Consider the following 20,193-nt stretch of genomic DNA (forward strand, 5'->3'; position numbering starts at 1 on the left):
GACTTTCCTAAAATCTCTCAAACAAGCAGCACCTGGCCTCTACATACACCATACCTCTTGCTAACTGGCCTCAGGCCTGGCACTAGTGGTAGACAATCTCAGTTCGCAGCTTGACTTTTTCTGGCCACCTCCAAACCTAGAACAAGTAGCAGACATCTGCAGATTGCTCTGTAGCTCAAGTCAGGAGGCCCTGAGCAGAACACAGATGGCAGCTGACTTTGGCCTGTACCTCCTGGGAAGCCCAAGTCCAGTGCACCCAGTGGACAGCTTTAGACCCTGTCCAAGTACCACCCAACCACCTCCACAAGTGACACACTCAAGAGCCAGATTCAGTAGACACCATACACCAGAGCCCCACTGAAGTAAATTCTGCTCTGTGGGGTGGGCCCCTGCACAGCTGATCCTCTATGGTGGTCCCAGCCAGTCCTCAGAGCTGATCAGCTTTGGGATAAATCACTCCCATGGACAAGATCAATGATGACTCAACTAAAACAAAAGGCTGTACACAGTCTGCATGGGCTAGGGGTACACCTGGAGTGACCAGCTGGGGTGAATGTAGGCAAGGCTGTGCCACTGAACCCTACAGAATATCTACTACAATTAGGCCACCGTACCAAGCACAGGAGACATTGCAGCTCTACCTAATACATAGAAACAATCACAAAGAAGCAGCCAAAATGAAGAGACAAAGATACAGGTCCCAATAATAGAAAGAACTAAATGAAATGGAGGCAAGCAAACTAACAGATACCGAGTTCATAACAATGGTTATAAGGATGTTCAACAAGTTCAGTGGGAGCTTCAACAGCATAAATAAATGACATGGAAACCATAAAAAAAGAATGAGTCAGAAATGAAGAATACACTAACTCAGTGTTTTTCAACCACCAGTCCAGTGATTTTAGACTCTGTAATCTTCATACAACATCAGGGTGGCTAACTCTTTCACAGACTGGCAGGAAATTTCTAGCAGACCAGCATCGGTCCACAAATCAGTGGTCCTAGTCAGGGCATGTACTAGAAGCAATCCATGAGTCAATAAGTAAACAACTAAATGGAACAAGTGAAACTATGAGTTAATGCTTCTCTCTCTCCCTCCCCCTTCCTCTCTCTCAATCAATGGAAAATTTAAAAAGGATCCAAAAACATGAGGATAGTGTAAGGAGCCTCTAGGACAACTGCAAGTGCACCCATATCACATCCTGGGGGTGCCAGGAGGGAGCAAGAAACTGAAACACCTACTTGAAAAACTAATGACAGAAAACTTCCCTAACCTGGTGAATAGAAATAGAAACACAAGTCCAAAGAGCACAGAGTCCCAAACAAGATGACCCAAAAAGGCCCACATGAAGACACCCATGAAGAGGCCCCTCATAACTAAAATGCAGAAGTTTAAAGACAAAGAATCTAAAAAACAGTTATTTATAAGGGGGCTCCCATAAGGCTGTTAGCTGATTTCTCAACAGAAATTTTGCAGAAGGGAATGGCAAGAAATATTCAAAGTGGTGAAAAACACGATTACTCCACCCAGCAAAGCTATCATTTAAAATCAAAGGACATATAAAGAGCTTCCCAGGCCAAAAAACGCTAAAGGAATTCAGAACCACCAAACCAGAATTCCATGAAATGTTAAAGCGTCTTCTATAAGCAGAAGGAAAAAAAACCAAAATACAAAAAGAATAAAATGGGCCCTGGCCAGTTGGTTCAGTAGCAGAGCGTCGGCCTGGCATGCAGGAGTCCCGGGTTCGATTCCCGGCCAGGGCACACAGGAGAAGCGCCCATCTGCTTCTCCACTCTTCCCCCTCTCCTTCCTGTCTCTCTCTTCCCCTCCCGCAGCTGAGGCTCCATTGGAGCAAAGTTGGCCCGGGTGCTGAGGATGGCTCCATGGCCTCTACCTCAGGCACTAGAATGGCTCTGGATGCAACAGAGCAATGGCCCAGATGGGTGGAGCATCGCCCCCTGGTGGGCATGCCGGTGGATCCCGGTTGGGTGCATGCGGGAGTCTGTCTGACTGTCTCCCCATTTCCAACTTCAGAAAAATACAAAAAAAAAAAAAAAAGAATAAAATGGCAGTAGATAACATTATCTATCAACAATTTAATCTAAAAAACAAAATAAGCAAACAAGCAGAACTGAAACAGACTCTCAGAGAACATTTTGATAGCTACCAAATGGGAGGAAAGTATTAAGAAGTACAAAGTGGGGGGGGGGGGAAAGAAGTACAAAGTGGTAGTTACAGAATGGTCATGGGGATGTAAAGTACAGCACGGGAAATATAGTCAAGAATATTCTAATTACTATGTATGCTGTCATATGGGTATAGTATTTATCAGGATGATCACTTAGTGAGTTACATAATATTCTATTATTGGAGTGAACATGTAAAATATAATGTATATCAACTGTAATTGAAAAATAAAAAAATACATATTTAGTAATCATTTATTCTGTCAATGCTCTTCAGTCAAAAACCTCCCTGCCTGGCCTGTAGTGGAGCAGTGTAGATCAGGGGTCCCCAAACTATGACCCGCGGGCCACATGCAGCCCCCTGAGGCCATTTATCTGGCCCCCGCCACACTTCCGGAAAGGGCACCTCTTTCATTGGTGGTCAGTGAGAGGAGCATAGTTCCCATTGAAATACTGGTCAGTTTGTTGATTTTAATTTACTTGTTCTTTATTTTAAATATTGTATTCGTTCCCATTTTGTTTTTTTACTTTAAAATAAGATATGTGCAGTGTGCATAGTGATTTGTTCATAGTCTTTTTTTTAGTCCGGCCCTCCAATGGTCTGAGGGACAGTGAACTGACCCCTTGTGTAAAAAGTTTGGGGACCCCTGGTGTAGATAAAGCATCATCCTGGAATGCTGAGGTCACCAATTTGAAACCCTGGCCTTGTCCAGTCAAGGCACATACAACAAGCAACCAATGAACAACTAAAGTGAAGCAACTATGAGTTTATACTTTTGCTTCCCCCTCACCTCATAGTATCAATAAATAAAATCTGAAAACACACACACACACACACACACACACACACACACACACACACAGAACACACCTACATTTGAAGAGTTGAGTTTATTACTTATTGGAGAGAAGAAGAATGCATAACTGTGGGATGTCTTAGTAAGAGGGTTTAGAGAGAACCTATTTATAGGATTTGGACTTTGTTGGGTAATTTTGGGCAGGGTCAAAGGAAGTAGAGCTTTGTTTTATATAGGATGTTGTCAGAAACCAAGGCAATTCTATCCCTGGAAATCTCAGTAAATCTGATCTATGGGAAGGGCAGACTGAAGTGGGGATGCAGCTGTGGTTGGTAAGGAAGTGAAGTAGCAGTTACCAATAAAGCGAGAGAGAAGGGTGCTTATTGTTTGTGGGTTGCAAGTGACCTTGGTTGAAGTGGATGTTCTTGTAAGACTGTTTATGTTCCACAGGAGAACAACATGGCTTAGCTGTGAGCATCAGGTTAGATTGCAGTAACAGTGAGGCCCAGCTCTGAGAGCTACATCAGTTCCTGAATGTTAGGGACTGCTTTTTTCTTTCTTGATTTAAAGTCAGACACAGATGAAAGGCTCTGGGTTTAGAGCAGTCAGCTCGTGTGCCAGTGATTTATTTTTTGCTTCTCAGCTCCAAATTCACTCAGTATATGGTCTGTGACAATGGACTGGACTGTAGGCATTTCTTTTACAGTGAGTATGATGTTAGACTTTGGCAGTAGAGGGCACTGGGAGACACTGCAGGAGGAAGGGGCTTCTTCTCAGTTCTGCTGTGCAGTGCGCAGTGTTTTGTTTTTCTTGCTCCTGTTGCACGTCTTGTCAGTAGGGTGGATATATGAGGACATCCGGTGTTATACTTCCCCAGCCACATGCCCAGAGTAAGCAGTCTCAGTGATGGGCCAGTGGTCCCCTTCCTATGACTCTCCTAACATGGATACTACACACTCAGATCTCACACACACAGTGGCACCCTGACAACTGGTTTATGTCTGCTCATGCCTGGGGGTTTTGTTTTCCACCTACTCAGTGAAGAGGATCAGCTCAGGCCCAGACAGCCTATTGACCTCCACCATCCAATGACCTGCAACCACACTTTCTTCAACGATGAATGAAACTTAGTCTTGTGAACTGGGGCCCTCTTCCAACTTTGTCCTTCTTAGGGTGCCCTTTAGAGCAGTGGTTTTCAACCACCAGTCAGCCAGAAATTCTATGCAGGTCTGCAAGAAAGTTAACTACCTTGATGTTATATGAAGATTATAGAGAAATTTCTGGTGGACTGGCACTGGTCTAGGGACTGGCAGTTGAAAAACACTGCTTTTAAGAGTTTCCTTTGTGTTTATAGTTTCTTTCCAGTATAGCTTAATCATTCTCCATTTTATACTCCTTTGTTTAAATTATTGTACAGTTTAACCTGTCTCTTGAGTGGATCTAGGCTGAAAAGCAGAGGGTTTTAAGCAGTTGAATCAAACCACTAACAGCTTTGCTACTTCATGGTTGATGGGAAAATGTTCAATCTCATAGAAAATACAAATTCTTAAATAATAGAAACTAGCACCCTAGGCATTTTTTCTTGCTCTTACTATAGAAAACTTACACCTGGAAAGTGAAAATCAATTTTTCCTTCTTCTACTAAACAATAAGACTGATACACATGGCATATTTTTCCTTTGACACAGACAGCAGAACCTCTTGCATTAAGCTAGGACCCAAGAAGGTAAAAAATAAAAGCTCAAGGAAAAGAGATCAAGAAAGGAGGGGGAAAAACCCACAAAATAATATGATACCACAAAAATAAACCCACAACAAACTATACTGCCAAGACAGGTCGTCTGTCCTGCCCTGGCTTTGGGAGAAAAAGGAAAAAAGGTTCATTGAGAATTCCTACCTACTGGCCAGCTTTCAGGTATGTCTAGAGACCAAATTCATGCTATTCTGTATGTCCCAAAAAAACACTAAGTTGAGAATTTTAATTTCAAGTAAACCTATGTTGCCAGTGAACTCAGTCAGATCCCTGGTCAGAGAAAATACAAAGCCTTCATGGAGAAATATATGCTCAATACATAACCCATCAGATACTGAAAACTATCTGAGAAAGAATATATACTATGTATATTTTATGTTTAAAGAAATTAAAGGAAGAATGAAGTAGATTTATAGGCTGCTGAAATTAAAATGTCAAAGGAAGGGTTAACTACAAATTAGATACAGGTAAAAAAGAGAGTAAGCTGGAAGACAGATGTGGAGAAATCACCCAAAATGCAGCACAGAGACAGAAAAAGAGGTTGAGAGACATGAGAAGTTAAGCAAGACATGCTTAATTAGTGTTCTGGAAAGATTTTTTAAAAAGATGAATGGAAGTAATATTTAGAAAAATGATTGAGAATTTTGCAATACTAGTAAAAAGTGTTAGATTTCAAAAAACACAATCACACGCAGAACAAGTAAAGAAACCCTCATCTAGATAAATCACAGTAAAAATACAGGACACCAAAGACAAACAGAAAATCTTACAAATAGCCAGAGTGAATAGACAGATATCTGGCCAAGGAATGACAAATAGTTATTGTAATAGATGACCTCTCAACCGCTAATTTGAAAACTGGAAGACAGGAGAATATTATTCTCAAAGTGCTAAGAGAGCAAAAAAACAAACAAACAAAAACAAACCCAAAAACTAACCTAGAATTTAATATACAATAAAATCATCTTTCAAAAACAAAAACAAAAAACAATTTCATATAAATAAAACCTAATAGAGAATGCCATCTCACTTAAGGAACTTCTAAGAATATACTTTGGGAAGAAGAAGACTGATCCCAGAAGAAAAATTTACAACATGAAATGAAATGTAAATTATCAAAAAATGGCAATGAAGGGTAAGTTTAAACAAAACCAAGTGTATAAAATAAAATGTTTGCATTGAGAGGTTACAAGATTATTGAACAACTATAACAAGTAAGCCATGGTGGGGATGACTGGAGTCAAAGCATTTTACAGTATCTATATTTTAAAGATTCTGATTAACATGAGACTAAATGTTTATGTTAATATTTCAAAATTTACCATTAAGAAAAAGAAACTGAGCATATAACATCTATACTAATTAAATGAAAACAGCTAAAATAAAAAAAAAAACATTTTATTTCAAAGAAGGCAAAAAAGTAGTAAAGCAGGACAAATAGTTAAAATATTTTTAGAACTGAATAATGAAAATATCAGATTTACTAAGACTTAGGGAATGAAGCTATCACAAGAGTAAGATGCTAAGTTTTAACAGTGTATGTGTAAAATACTAAGCTCAAAGGAAGTAAAAACCAAAATCACAGAACAGAAAACAAAGATAAAATAGAAAGTACCAACAAAGGTAAAAGTTCTTTTAACATAACTGATACCCTTGAGGTTTAAAAAATCAAGGGGAAAAGAAAGAAGGCACAAATATGCAGTATTAGGAATGAAGAGGGGGACAAAACTACATATAGAGATGAAATTAAGAAGATAGGGAAATATTAAGACTGTATGTCAATAAACTGAAAGCTTAAGAAAATTATTCCTATATGTGGTAAGAGTGGGGAAACTAGACGTATTGTGATCATTTTGCAGTGTACACAGATATCAAATTATTATGCTGTACACTGAATCCAATATCCTATTATATGGCAATTATACCTCAATAAAAAATAAATTTAAAAATAAAAAAATAGGTCTGCATCTGGCGGCCTTGAGCTGGCAGACAGCTGCGGGAACCTGGTGGTGCGTGGGCGCGTGGATGCCACCGAGCAGGGTCCCTGTGCCCCTCCTTGCACAGCCCTTGGTGGTGCCTCACAGAACCCGCTGCAAGCTGCTCATTCAGAAGTTCCTCAACCTGGCCAGCGACCAGCTTGACATGCACCACAAATTCGTGGTGCGGCTCTTGCACTGAGGAGTGGGGCCAGTACATGGACCTGCCCAACGGTGTGGTGGTTTTCTAGCGCTGCAAGATGTGCCTCCTGCTACTGCAGAGCCAGCTCATTACCGTGGGAAGTCTTACTCCTTCAAGCACTGAGTTTTTCCCTCTTTTTTTTAGTTTTTATTTAATTAAATTATTTTTAGTTTTATTTATTTTATTTTATTATTTTAATAATTTAATTAACATAATTAGAGAGGGGGAGAGGGAGAGAGAAAAAAGGTAGGAAGCATCAACTCCCATATGAGCCTTGACCAGGCAAGCCCAGGGTTTCAAACCGTGACCTCAGCGTTCCAGGTTGACACTATCCACTGGACCACCACTGGTCAGGCCAAGCACTGAGTTTTTCCGCTGTGATATGCAGGAAACGTTCAGACCAGCCATCGAAAATTCTGGGTATATGATTAGTGTGAGACAAAGATTGCTACAAGGGGCCTGGATTTTAGGAATTCCGGTATTGTAACAGAACAGTACCCTAAAAGGTCTTGGAAGCACTGTTCAAGAAATTGATTTAACAGGTGTAAAAATCGGTATTTCCAAAGACCAAGTTATCAATGGTATTACCATAAGTAGAAGCAGCATTAGCAGAGATTTCTGGAGTCAGGAGTGTTGTGTTATTTGGGGTTCAAATTCATGTGTGCCTCCAACAGCTCTAGAGCTGATTGGCTGAGGTATCAAGGTTCATACTGTTGCTCATGCCACCCCACAGGATGTTTGCTTTCAAGCGTTTTGCTAGAACTGGGATCACAGTGACTACCAGCGAGGCTGTTCTGCTCCGTCTGGTGGCTGATAAAGACCATACACAATTCAAGTCAATTCAGAATCTAACTGGGGCAAGTGCTCTGGAGTGGGTGGGGTCTGCTTTCCAAAGTAAAGGGTGTTTGAAGAAATGGTATGCTACTCACCATCAGGGAACAGGACTGTAAGTGCAGACAAGCTGTCTCTACTAGAATTAAAGTGTTAAGTCAATGCCTTCTCAGGTGGTGGCACAGTGGATAGAGCATCGGACTGGGACACAGAGGATACAGGCTCGAAACCCCAAGGTTGCTGGCTTGTGCAAGGGCTCCTCTGGCTTGAGCGTGAGCTTGAGAATGGGGTCGCTGGCTTGAGCATGGGATCACAGACATGACCCTATGGTCACTGGCTTGAGCCCAAAGGTCACTGGTTTAAGCAAGGGGTCACCAGCTCACTGTAACCCCCGGTCAAGGCACATATAAGAAAGCAATCAATGAACAAGCAATCAATGAACAACTAAAATGCTGCAACAAAGAATTGATGCTTCTTATCTCTCTCCTTTCCTGTCAGTCTGTCCCTATCTGACACCCTGTCTCTGTCAAATAAAAAAATTTTTTTAAAAATGTCAAAAATTGGGCCCTGGCCGGTTGGCTCAGCAGTAAAGCGTCGGCCTGGCGTGTGGGGGACCCAGGTTCGATTCCCGGCCAGGGCACATAGGAGAAGCACCCATTTGCTTCTCCGCCCCTCCCCCTCTCCTTCCTCTCTGTCTCTTTCTTCCCCTCCCGCAGCCAAGGCTCCATTGGAGCAAAAGATGGTCCGGGCGCTGGGGATGGCTCCTTGGCCTCTGCCCCAGGCGCTAGAGAGGCTCTGGTCGTGGCTGAGCGACCCCCCGGAGGGGCAGAGCATCGCCCCCTGGTGGGCAGAGCATCGCCCCTGGTGGGCGTGCCGGGTGGATCCCGGTCGGGCGCATGCGGGAGTCTGTCTGACTGTCTCTCCAGGTTTCCAGCTTCAGAAAAAATACAAAAAAAAAAAAAAAAAAGTTAAAAAAAAAATGTCAAAAATTGGCTTTATTTTTTACTCCTCTTAGTAAATCTTAACCAATTAGTCCAGCATTCAGTTACAAATGTCAAAGGCTTCAGGTGCCACTGACCTTCCTTTTTCTTAATGTACTTTATTTATATATAAAAAGGTATAACAGAAGTGTCTGTTTAGTCTATACTGTACATAATGATTACAACTTTCCAAAGTGCACACTTGTGAAGTTTTCTTAAATTGTGCACTGTAAAGAGAAAGATGCATTGATAATAGTTTGACTTTTGTATTACTGTAACATAGGTTAGAACATTATGTGGGTCTGACCTATGGTGGAGCAGTGGATAAAACGTTGACCCAGCTACGGTGCAGTGGATAAAATGGTGAGGTTGCCAGTTCGAAACCCCGGGCTTGCCTGGTCAAGGCACGTATGGGAGTTAATGCTTCCTGCTCCTCCCCCTTTCTCACTCTCTCTAAAATGAATAAATAAAATATTAAAAAATAACCACTATGTGGATTCAGTGCTTTCACTTTACAGGTTGGCTTTTTCTTGATTATGCTAATTTTCTTATTCTGGTCACTATCACTATTTTCTGTTAATGTTCTGTTTTAGTTGAATCTTTTCCTAAAGAGATTTACTGCATCATTGTTTTAATTTTGTAAACAGATTAAATGATTTACAATGTCCTATAATTATTGGAGGTGATGTTTTAAAATTTCTTAAGTATTACATTAGCTGAATATCTTAATAAAAATCTTGAATATATCTCCTAACATACATAAGTTTAGCAAGAAGATAAAGGCTGGATAAAATATATTTTTTAAATGTTCATATTTTTGTTTGATATATTCTTCACCTACCCTCCAATTATAAAGGCACCAAGAATGATTTGGTAGTATTAATTTTGTAGTCGTTGTTATTCTTCAATAAATTTATTTTCATGAAATACTTAAAAATAAGTAAAAAATAAAATAAAGAGGAAAAAATAAAAGTAATCCTGGAGAAAACAGAAATGAACAAAAACTGATTCAAGAAGAACGAGAGAGGCGTCTGGGTTAGCAAACACCGGGGGTGGGTGGGTGGGAGGGCGGGGCACTGGGGGAGGCAGGCAAGCTCCGTGCCCCTCCCCCCACACCCTCTCCTATGCCGCTCTTCCGTTTGACTATTCCTGAGTTGCAGCCTTTATAGTAAGCCCGTGACAGTAAGTGAAGGACTTTCCTGAGTTCTGTGAATCATTCTAGAAAATTATGAAACCTAAAAGGAGGGCTGTGGGAACTCTTGAACTTGTAGTTGGCTAGGCAGAAATGTAAGTATTCTGGGCCCTACTTGTGGCTGGAGTCTGAAGTGAGAGCATTCCTGTGTGATGCACCCTTAAACCTGTGAAATAATCTGATGTTAACTCCAGGAAGTTAGTGTTGAATTGTTGGTGTTAGAAGATGTGGGATTCACTAAAATGGCACAGGCCCACGGAAGCATGTGGTTTGGGAAGAGAAAGGGCAAGGACAGGGGATGAGAAATCTGATTCCCAGGTGTCCACAGACAGGGTCAACGATGGTATGGAGAAACAGCTACCGTGAGATAAATTACTGAAGGTAAAGTTACCAGTGGAATTTATAGATGGATCCAACTTCCAAGGAGGTGCTTCACTGGATGCATAAAGAAATGCAAACCAGTAAGAAAACAGCGAACTATTCAATCCCTTGGTTATTGTTACCTACAGTAGCTAAAACGGAAGTGCTGGATCAGACTCTGATGCTAGACTGAGCTCAGATTTTGGTCAATCTGAGCTTCTGCCAACCAGTTTGTGCCCAAAGAGAAAAATTACGCAGGGACAACAAAAAGCACCTCTAAGACCTCTAGTCACCAAAGTCCATGGTGGGTGTAGGGGAACGAACCAAGAAACTACAGAAACCAGGGGATATGATGTGAAGGAGCTGTCTCATTTTGTAGACTGGTATCACCAGCCTCCTGAAAAACATTTACTAAAATGGATTGAGAGAGTGAGGTAGAAGCAGTGTCCCTGTTTTTAAGTGCTGCAGAGGGGAAGAGCATGTCTGTGCTGATGCAGGCCCCACAGCTCACTATGGGACAATCACAGACGGCTATCTACAATCCAGACACACAGGAGGTAATGCCCGAGGAGACAGCCAGCACGGTGGACTGGGTGAAAGCTATGCTCAGTCTGTTTACCCTGAGAAGGGGGGCTTCCCAACTCCCCCTACAAATACCAAGCAGAGTACCCCCAGAGGAAGCAGTTGATGATTCATTCATACATAAGCCATATGGAATTGGCTTTATGATAACTGGGATATTCACCCACTGACTAGGGCCATTATCCAAGTCATGATAAATACTGCAGCGGCACCCAGTGTGACTCACTACCAAAATCAGTAGATTTGCTGTCCCAGCTTCTCCTCTTGAATCTCACAAATCCTAATAAAAACATCAGATTATGTAACAAGAAAATACAAAGAATCAGAGGAGAGAGCTAACGGACTAAACTCCAGCAGGGTAGAAATTTTTAAACAGTTATTAAGAAATCAGCTGAATAAAACAAACATGGATAGAAGCAAAACAAAGAGGAAAAACAAAGGGAAGTGTGAAGAAACTCATCCCAGCAGGGTGGAAGTCTGTAGATGGATATTAAGAAATAGGACAAATAAAATGAATACTGATGTGGTTGAAACAAAGGTCTTAATATAGCACTACTATGTAAGATTAGGCAGACCAAAGGGCCCCTGCTGACCCTCTACATTAAAGGTCTCTAAGCCAGTTTAGTCTCAATAACCCTATTTTGGAGAAATTTGAAACAGGGAAAAGGCAAAACTTGTTATGAGAAAGCAGACCTGGAATCGTCTAGGACAACAGTCAGGCAGAGGAATCAAAATAAAGACTGACAAAGGGCCAGGCGCTCTTGGCTCAGTCCCTGCTGGGACCCAAAGCCTAATGCACAAAGTGGTAACACAGTAGAGATGTTTCTGGGTCCCCTTTATACAGGAGCCTCAGGCACTGTGGTACCAAAACCCTTTACAAAGTCTTAATGCAAGTTACAATGAGGTTGATAGAAAATAAAAATTTTAAGGTTGACAGAGCTAAGGTGGAAGTTTGGGTGAAAACTGGAATGTTTAAACAGGCTTTAGGTGAATATTTTATGGGACCGGATATCATGTTTAAACGCGAAACACTTTCCCCCAGAAGTAAGACAGGAGGCATGTAAGTCACCCTTCAAGCCATATTAATTGGACATGCTAAATGGAATAAGACTGCCTGGGCTGAATGAGTATAGAAAATAAGCTGGAATACTGGTACAGACAAAACTTGCTCAGTAGCCCTCTGTGACGCACCAACTTCTGGGGCTTTATGGTGAGAGCCTGCAAGCGCCTCCCAGTGAGAACTTTCAGAATGCTGGACTAGAAATTTGCCATTTGAGAAGCAATTACTACTAGATTGCTATTGAACATTAACCTAAACTATTCTTATGACTGAAAGACATTAAACAATCTTGAAACCTAAAATAGCCATGGTATTTTGGGTGAGGGTTGGAAAAACACGCTAATGAGGGAGGGCAATGCTCAGAAGAGTTCCGTAATAAAAGAAAATGGTTTATATTGGAATCATGTTTCAAGGGGAATGCAAGGAGGAGATACAAACAGGAGCCTCTTTTCCCACAGGACAGACTTTGGAACTGAGTGCTGAGTGATGAGCTACTAGGTTCTATCATCACTTGGACAGTGCCCTATAAACACCTCTCAAATGATCAACAAAGAACTGCTTAGTTTATAAATGACAGCTCCAAGGTGAATGGACAACATTCTGGTTGGAAAGCCACCACCGTGATTGAGGAAGGTAAAAACAGATCAGCTCAGTGGACTAATCTGCACGCTGTTTTCCTAGCAGTGATGGAAGACCTGAATAATGGTAAAAGCCCATGTTTGGGGATTTTTTACTGACTCATGGACAATGGAAAACTGGGCTACAAAAAGGATACCTTATGAAGCATAGCTCTATAGAAACTACTCTGGGAATTTATGGGGCACAGTAAAGTAGAACGTGTTGATACCTGTCACAAGAACCTCCTTTCCAGGTTCTGGAAGTGACTGGCACTACAAAGTGCACCTTTTGAAGTGGCCACCTGGGTCCATACCTGGGTCCATGAAATGAGTAGACGTGGTGGGCAGGAGGTGCTGTAGCAATGCAGAGATAAGTTGAATCTCGACATATTCCTCTGACACCCTCTGAGGCACAAAACGCCAACAAGAATTGTTTTGTTTGCAAACGACAGAGATAGAGGCTGCAGATGGCTATGAGAAAGATTCCTGGGGAGGGGGGTGGCCCTCCCCCCACATAGCTGGCGAGTGTATTACATTGGATCACTACTGGGAGCCCTGGGGGTTGAGAGGACTACAAATGAATCCTAACAGGAATAGACGCTCACTCTGGATTTAGCTTTGCATACTTGGTGGTAGAAGCAAATACTCAAAATACTAGGAAAGGACTGAAACAGAAATACTCTACCAATCTGGGCTGGCAAATTGCATTTCTTCAGAGCAAGGGACGTCCTTTGCACTTCACAGCACATAGTATTCAACAGTAGGCAAAGAGATATATCAGATGGACTTATCATATTGCTCATCATCCTCAGAGTAATAATAGTGTAATAGAAAATTGTAACAGCCAGCTGAAACATTTGCTGTCTAAATGGGTGGCAATAAAGGCATTAACGGCTGACTCACATGCCTTCCTGAGTGCTCATGCTCAACATGTGGGGGCTTAAGGGTGGGTCCCCATTAGATAAGAGTCCTCTGTTCTTCTGTTGCATATGGGGAACAGGGATAGAGATGGATGCTGTACCATGACTATAGTTTTTATTTTCCTCCTATATCACCTCTGCTTTCTTTTTCCTACCTGATGCAGGACCAGACTACAAGTGGCAGAAGCAGGGAGGATTCCAAAGCAAGAAACTGTAAATCTACTTTTAAACCTTTATGTCAGAATTCCTAAGAGTCTGATTTGTCCTGCCTTCACCCCATCTGGCAAAATTGGGGTTAACAGGCAATGCAGCTGTACTGCCTACTGGTAAAAACAGCCCACTAGCTCTGTACCCATGTAACCTTACGCTGTATGAATGGTAGTGAACCAAGTAGGTAGTACTTGCTAGACGAATACTGCTGCCTCCATTCTAAACCAACTGTGGCCAAACCTAACGACCCTTCCAAAAGTGAAAACGTTCATTTGGGTATAAATGGAAGGAAGGAGGGATAGGAACTGAGGGTAAAGGAATGAACAAATAAGTTACGTAATAAGGTAAAACCGATATTACATTAACACTTTGAGAGAGACTCAGAACAAGAAATAATACTGACCCTTATCTCAATTATACTGAATGCCTTGAAACAGTGGAGCCATATATTGTTGAGACACTCCTGTTTTTGGAACTTGACAAGACCTAAAGGAAACCTGCAAACCTCAGTGGTCTTGCCCGGGAAGACATTCTCATCCAACAGGGTGATGGAATGAACTCATCGTTAATAACGGATGAGACTAGTAACGTGCCAGCATCTTTTAACTGTAATTTTTTTTTTTTTTTGCTATAAGGAATCCCTAGTCAAAGACAAGGGGGTAGCCTGTCATATAATAAGAAACATTTGGTCTTTGTCCCTAGTTGATGATGACAATACTGATGATAATGGTGGTGATGGTGGTTGTGGAGAAGGATGGGAGGGAAGAAGAGAAGTAGAAAACTTAAACCATTAAAGACACTGAATTGTTACTTAATATCTTCCCAACAAGAACAGTTTACAAACCAGTTTTCTCAAGTAGTCGTGGAACAAATAATTCCAACCTTAAAGAAACCCTTCTTGACTTTATCCTCTAGAAAATAATGAAATACTTTCCAACTCTTTCTATGAAGCTAAAATGACCTTACTACAAAAAACCAGACAAAACAACATAAGCAGCCTGACCAGGCAGTGGCGCAGTGGATAGAGCATTGGACTGGGATGAGGAGGACTCAGGTTCGAGACCCCGAGGTCGGACTCATCTGTTTTGAGCAAAGCTCACCAGCTTGGACCCAAGGTCACTGGCTCGAGCAAGGGGTTACTCGGTCTGCTGAAGGCCTGCGGTCAAGGCACATATGAGAAAGCAATCAATGAACTAAGATGTCGCAACAAAAAACTAATGATTGATGCTTCTCATCTCTCCATTCCTGTCTGTCTGTCCCTCTGTATCCCTGTCTCTGTAAAAAAGAACACAAAAAACAAAAAAAAAACCCCATAAGCAATGAAAATTATAAGCCAAATCATTCAAAAACACAGATGCAAAAATTCTGATGAAAATGTTAGAAAACTAAATCAAGAATATATTAAAAAAGTAATAATACATCATGACAAAGTCAGGTTTACTGCAGGAATGTAAGGATGGAATGTAGATTAAAAAAAGAAAACGTGATCATGTTACTTGATACACAAAAAGCATTCAATAAAATACAACCCATAGTCATGATTTTTTAAAACTCTGAAGAAACTAGAAACAGGAGGAACTTCTTTAACCTAGTATGAGGTTGTTTACCAAAAACACTAGAGCAAATGTTGTGCTTCATAGTAAAACATTACAAGTATTCCTTTTAAAATCAAGAAAAAGACAAGAATGCCTGCTACTATCAATTCCATTCCATACTGTGCTGGAGACCTAAGGCAAGAAAAAAAAAATGTGACAAAGACTGGAATAGAAGAAACAAACTGTCATTACTTGCACATTATCTACTTTACTATAATAAAATTTTATTGGCAGGCATTAAAGAGAATCCTTATAAATGGAGGCATATATCCTTTTCGTGGAAGGGGAGACTCAATATTTTAAATGTTAATTGTCCCAAAATTAAATTAAATGCATTCAATAAAAAGATGGTGGTCAAGAAAAGTGTCCTATGAGATACCACGACTTACTGTAAAACTACAGTAATTACAACAGTGTGATTTAGTACTGAGACAGAAAGGTTCTCAGAATAAACTGAAAGCTCAGAAATCCACCCTTACACACAGAAACTTGTATATATGACCACAGTGGCACTGCAGATCACATGGAGGAGAATGGTCTACTCAATATCTAGTTCTCACATAACTAGTTATAGATAGTTCTAAAGCATTAAATTCTATCTCTTTCTTATAACATAAACAAAAAATCAATTTCTTATAAAGGCTTTAAATGCTAATTGTAACTTTCAAATATTTAGAAAAATATGTAGACTATTGTTATGATGTTAGCATAGAGGAGTTCATAAATAAAATTCAGTGATGAGTTTAAAAAGTTGATAAGTTAGCCCTGGCCAGCTGGCTCAGTGGATAGAGTGTCAACCCAGTGAGCAGACATCCCAGGTTCAATTCCCAGTCAGGACACACAAGAGAAGCAACCATCTGCTTTTCTTCCCTTCTCTTCCCCTCTTGTAGCCAGTGGCTTGATTAGTTCCAGGGCTGGCCCCGGGCGCTGAGGATAGCTCGGTCAGTCTGAGTGTCTGCCTCGGGTGCTAAAAATATCTTGGTTGGTTCCCAGTTGGTTGCATGTGAGAGTCCATCTCCCCTCCTCTCACTTAAAAAAAATAGAAAAATTGGAATTCATGAATATTAAGAGTATTTTAACTCATGAAACAACTCCTAGAAAAAAAAATTAAGAAGCACAAATTGGCTCTGGCTGGGCGACTTAGTGAATAAAGCGTGGTCCCAGCACACCAAGGTTGCGGGTTTGATCCCCAGTCAGGGCACTTACGAGAAGCAATCAACAAGCGCACAACTAAATGGAACTAAGTTAACGAGTTGATGTTTCTCTTTCCCCCTTCCACCTCTCTTCTTCAAATCAATGGAAAAATTTTTCAAAAGAACCACAAAATGGAAAAAATATTACACATAAATGAACAAAAGATTAATTTGACTATATGACAAAAAAATTAAGAAAAATGTCTTAATAGTAAGATTCCATTACCACAAAATAGGGCTAGCTAATAGTACAAAAATACTGGCCCCAAAGCTAATCAAATTCTGCTGCTTTTATTTTATTGATTGATTTTTAAAGAGAGAGGAGTGAGAGAGAAAGAGAGAGAGAGAGAGAAGGGGGAAGAGCAGGAAGCATCAACTCCCATATGTGCCTTGACCAGGCAAGTCCAAGGTTTCAAACCAGCAACCTCAGTGTTCCTGGTTGACGCTTTATCCCACTGCGCCACCACAGGTCAGGCAAATTCTGCTGCTTTTAAGACACATATCACAGGAATCCACCTTCTGCCATTAAAATATCAAGTTTGCTTTTATGATTTATAAACCAACAAACTATAATGTTCAGTTGAATAAGATAAGCAACTTGTGATTACAAGACTCCCAACTTTTACAGGAAAACTTTAGGTGGCTTCTACTTTGGGACAAAGTTATTTCATGCACAACTTACAGGAGGGAGGGAGAAGAGCGCTGTACAAGGTGGGCTGTAGGTAACTGCTTATTTTCACCATGAAGAATCAAAGGATAAAAGGAAGGCCCAGAGATGTTCCTGAGACTTTAATGACTGGTATCAAAAGTTAGACACTGGTGTTTAAATTCCCCTTTTATTCCTCCACCATCCCTTTGAAAAGAGGAACAGACTCCTCTCTTTCCTGTCTTGCTCCAGGCATTTCCAGGCCGCAGAAGAGCTCTTTTCTGATCTGGGGTCCTAGAAAAGAGCTTTTACCTCCTGGGTGCGTCTTCTACCTAAAATTTCTAGCTAGTTACCACAGCAAAGTGACTGTGATGTATACACTCTCTAAACAACAGAAAGAATTTGTTTAAATGGGCTGTGAACAGAATTTCAGATCAGATGGACATTTTCATCACTGAAATTCATTTATTTTGACTCACTTTGGAATTTCAGGGTATTTATTTTTTCAGCATCTGCAGTATTTTAAAATATTATGATGCAGCTTTATTGGTGAACAAGAAATAAAGTATCAGATGTTATTAAAACCCCTTTAAGCAGTCAGAAATAATGAAGGGGTGTACCAGAGTACAAATCAACATAATGATGCTTTTATTTCACTCATTTAAATGAAATGTCTTTCTCTAATGGGAGAGACATAGTCAATGTTAAAATCTGCATTTACAGAGAGCTTTCATTTTATATTTTACAATTACTTAGCATGGTACCTTTACACTAGACCTGCAGAGTGAGTTTAATTTAAAAATAAATATTGAGACAGATAAGGAAAGGTTACGTGCAGTGCCCAATACAATTATCATGCTGGTTAAGTGCTCTGCAGAAAGAATGATCTGAGCGCCATTTATAGCTCTACCACATTATGTAATAGTCATGTGATCTTGGACACATTACTCAGCTTCCCTGACCCTCAATTTCCTTCTTAATAAAACATGGATAACAATACTTATTGTTGGGAGGATTAAAAGTAGGGGAAAAACAAACATAGAGTGATTGCAGTGAATGATTATAAAATTATTATATGAGACCGTTTCTGTATAATACTCTTAAAAATTATATATATATATATAGAATGCTCATAAAAATTAGGGAGTAGTTCAAAATTAATATGAAGCAATAAAAAAAGCATTTAATTTTTTTTTATTAAACAAGAACATCAGAAAAACAAAGGACAAGTCAAAGAAAGTTTGGTTATACAAATGAGATGCAAAACCAATTTTTATTTCATTGGTGAAAACGCACTATACAAAAGGCTGAAAGTACTGGAGTATGGGCATGTTTCCTGATCTTGAAAGTACACATCCTGTACACATTTCCCAGCCCTCGCAATGCCCCTGCAACACGATTTGCCCAAATGCAAAGCCTGGAAAGCCATAGGACGTCTTGAAGCTGCTCAAACACAGACGACAGTGGCAACAGCACTTGGAACATCCCGAAGCATGATTAGTAGACTGTGGAATTGCTTTCAAGAGACTGGCACAGTATGAAGAAGATGAGGGCAGGGTCACCCATCTGCCACCACAGCAAGAGATGATCACTACTTGACCTTATTGGCAAGAAGGAACAGGAGCAGCAATGCAACGGAGCTTTGGAGACAGTTTCTTGCTGCCACTAGAAAATGGACATGCACCCAGACCATAGGAAATCGGCTCCATTGTGTTGGACTGCATGCCTGGCAAGCAATGGTATGCATTTCATTATCTGCTGAACACCACAGAACCCGTAGAAGGTGGGCTGATGAGCATCGTCATTGGACCTGTGATGAGTGGTCAACTGTCTTCTTTGATGAGTCATGGTTCAGTCTGCAGCCTGACAATCATCATGTACTGATCTGGCATGAATGAGGAACACAGGAAAATCCACGTTTCATGTGAGAAAGGGACTCCTTCAGTGGTGGTGGAATCATGGTGTGGGCTGGCATCAGCATTGGTGGTCGAACCATCTCCACGTCATCAGAAATGGATTGCTGACTGCTGTCAGATATTGAGATGAGGTCCTGTACCCTATAGTGGTACCCTATACTGGAACAGTTGGAAACAATTTTTTTTCATGGACGATAATGCAAGGCCCCACCATGCGCATCTCATCAACAGCATGCTTCAGGAGGCAGGAACTGAATGCATGAACTGGCCTTCATGTTCTCCAGACCTGAATCCCATTGAACATGTTTGGGATGCACTGGGAAACGTCTGACAAACCGTCCAATGTCTGCCACAACACTTCTTGAGCTGCAAACTGCCCTGGAGCAAGAGTGGCAGAGGATCCCACAGGAACTGCTGGACACTGATCCTGTCCTGCCCCATCGCTGTCAGTGTGTTTTGGCAGTGTTGGGTGACTGTACACCCTACTGGACAATGTCTGGCACTCTCGTTCAGTTTGACATGATTCTGTTCACCCCCACCAATGGGTTACTTGCTACTCAATCACAATAATTGAGTTTGCATCCCTTTTGCATAATCAAACTTTTCTTTGACTAGTCATTTGCTTTTCTGAGGTTCTTGTTTAATAAAAAATAATCAAATGCTTTTTTTATCGCTTCATATTCATTTTGAAATATCCCCTAATTTTTGTGAGCAGTGTGTGTATATATCTATATCTATATCTATATCTATATCTATCTATCTATCTATCTATCTATCTATATATATATATATAGAGAGAGAGAGAGAGAGAGAGCGCAAGAGCACATGCGCTATATCAGGACTCACTTGTGTTCTCAACATATGATCAAATTACCAAAAAATATTCATTTGAATACCAAAACATGCTTATAAATAATGATTCTTCATTTGAAACTGAAATAAATAGGTAGATATCAATCAACTATTAACTTTCAACAGACTCCATAAACCAGATTGCAATAAGGTAATCAAACAGCAGAAAGATAAAAGCTCAGGACAGACCACAGCAATGAGACATACAGTGGTATTTAAAACAGGAAGTGTGATAAACAGGAAGTATGATAAAAAAAAAAGCATGACATTCAGTGTAAGAGAATATTTATTAGGTTCTCAATCCTGACATAAAGGCTTTTACTA

The 20,193-nt window shown here is 40.7% G+C and overlaps 1 protein-coding gene and 1 pseudogene across 5 annotated transcripts in view; one reads left to right on the top strand and one right to left on the bottom strand.

Annotated features, from left to right (window-relative positions):
* Nucleotides 1-20,193, bottom strand: part of DENND5B (DENN domain containing 5B) — a 222,288-nt gene that overhangs the window by 84,119 nt on the left and 117,976 nt on the right. The window lies entirely within an intron of this gene.
* LOC136323724 (isochorismatase domain-containing protein 1-like) lies at nucleotides 6,763-18,642 on the top strand (annotated as a pseudogene).

Source organism: Saccopteryx bilineata, chromosome 2, assembly GCF_036850765.1.
Source record: "Saccopteryx bilineata isolate mSacBil1 chromosome 2, mSacBil1_pri_phased_curated, whole genome shotgun sequence".
In the NCBI taxonomy this organism is placed as follows: domain Eukaryota; kingdom Metazoa; phylum Chordata; class Mammalia; order Chiroptera; family Emballonuridae; genus Saccopteryx; species Saccopteryx bilineata.